A 2,500-nucleotide genomic window follows, 5' to 3' on the forward strand; every position below is an offset into this window, starting at 1 on the left:
TTCTTTAATTTGAACCATGCAGTGTCCCAGCAGGGGTCTGCTTCTGCCTTATGGAACTTTTGAAAGCCAAACATTTCCAAACGAACTGAGCAGATTTTTGTTCGATTAACTCATAAAACACAGTGTCTTCATTCATGTCAGGATTTTGCAAAGGATTTTTACATACAGGTGGTCATTGTTATTTAACCTGAAGCTATTTTCTGATGTTTTCTGAAAGGTGGTCCTAATGAAAGCAGACTAACAAACCATCCACGGTTCCTCCGGCTTAATTGGCCAGGCGCTCACACCCAATGTGTTCGTGGATGGGAAACCAGGCATGGTGGGCGATCTCTGTCACTGTACTAGCAACTGCAACTCCTACAGGTATATGTCTGATACCAAACTGACCCGTGATCCAGTCTAGGCCATGCCTACTCAAGAAAGTTGGCATTGTGTTGTTTTTGTTCCCCCACAATGTGAATCAATTAGTTTAGTCTCGCTATGAGTTAGAATTAAATATGAATATATCAAACGATTAACTATACCAAACGAAACGCAACGATTGTACCAATCAAGACAAATTATAACGCCCCTGGATGAGGGAAATCATTTTGGAGGAGCAGGTTCCAGTCGCCTGATGAAGTAAAGTTATATCCGCTCTAGACCGGATCAGAAAAGCGAAAAAGGCACCGGCTTCGAATGCTATCAATGCATTGAATGGGAGATTATCACGTTTTATCAGCCCATTGAATGGGCGAGTAGGCGACGAGTAGGCGATATACGGACCTACCCGCTATTTATCAGACCGTTCATTGGGCGTAATCAGGAGCAACTGACCAACTCGGAGGCGGAGCAGTCCCCACAACATGATTTACGATTCTGTGCCTATCGGTACATAACTCCAACGGCGCTGAGTAGGCTCAGGCGAACGTCACAGCGTTCGGGACGGCAACTCGCTCGCTTTAGCTCACTCGGTGGTCCCTCACGTGGTTCCAGTTCGCCTGAGACTGCACGCCTCCGTCATGGTCCGAAACTGGACTTTATAAGTCATCTCCGTCGGTAGGTCAGTATAGGCTATGTCTTGATAACACCCAATGAATGGTCTGATAAATCGCGGGTAGGTCAGTATGTCGCCTACTTCGTCCATTCAATGGTCTGATAAAAGGTGATAATGTCCCATTCAATGCATTGATAGCATCCGAATGGGGTGAAAAAGGAGTTGAGCCCTGTCTAGTTCAGCAGGGAGCGGAGCTGGGAGGGATAGCGTGTTCCTCTGCATGTGTTACGTCCTCCCGGTGAAACTCCTGATCGTCAGGTGAAAGGATTTAACTCAGTATTTAGTTGACCGGTGTCCCCCAGAGGTCCTAATACTTGGTCCCAAATCTCTTCACCAAAATCTAAAGAAATTGGACTGTATTTCCGCTGATTGGTAGTCTATTATGGCATGCCCAGAACAGGGGTTCATGTGGTTAAGAGGACTGGCAACTTAAAGTTGCCTGGCAAAGAGAGAGGGAGAGAGAGTTTAGAAACAAAGGGGAAGATAAGAGACCAAAACAGCAACATGGAGGGAGAGAGAGAGAGAGAGAGAGAGAGAGAGAGAGAGAGAGAGAGGGGGGGGGGGTGGATGGAGAGATAGGAAGAGATGAGTAAAAAAGAAAGGGTGATGGAGGGAGAGAGAGAGAGATTAAGAGTGATTTTGAGAAAGCTTCTGTTGGCCACTCAGAGCAGCTTGTACGGTCCACAAGGGAAAGGAGGTGCCTGGCTCAAGGGGCACCTCACCGTGTTATTGCAATGCATTTGGACTTTATCCCCTTAGATCTTCCCAGCTTGTCCGGGGATTCAAACCCAACAGCCTTGCGGTCCAAAAAGCATGCCAGGCAAGAATGATATCAAAAACAAATATGAAACCATTTTTTTCCTCTCCTCCCTTTCTGCCCCCAAATGCATCCATCATGGGAAAACACACGTCGTTTGATCAAATCCAGCCCCAATAATTAGGCAAGTCCCCAGAAAAGTACACACCAAAGTTTACAGAACCAATATGAAACCCCTCTTTCCCTCGACCCCAAATACATCCACGTTTTTGATCAAATGAAGCTCCAATTAAAGCTGTCCCGCACAAACTTTGAGGGGCCCTCGCGAAAAAGCCACATCACAGCTCCGCTCAGAAGACTTCCCACAAGCCTCCATCCAGAAAATTTAGCTGGAAGTACGGTGAGACTTTGTTCCTAATTAGTTCAAGGAGTGCACAGGAAACCCTTTAGTTCCTAAAACCACGCTTAGTCACCGACCTCACATCCTGTGGGCATCAAACCCATAACACGTAATTGTTTCATTTCTCCCCGACTTTGGTGCAACCGCTTTGGTCGGCTCCCTCGCGTTGTGAAAGAGTCTCCTCCTCCGTTGTCTTTGTTTGTAACTTGTGATGTTGTTGTTGACGGCCTGTCAGGGAACTTACGGAAGTACAGTTGAAACGTCATTGTTTTGCTTTGACAGAAGGAAACGTGAAGAGCGTGTTCTG

The sequence above is a fragment of the Gymnoscopelus microlampas genome (assembly GCF_963454915.1).
Source record: "Gymnoscopelus microlampas genome assembly, chromosome: 19".
In the NCBI taxonomy this organism is placed as follows: Eukaryota; Metazoa; Chordata; class Actinopteri; order Myctophiformes; family Myctophidae; genus Gymnoscopelus; species Gymnoscopelus microlampas.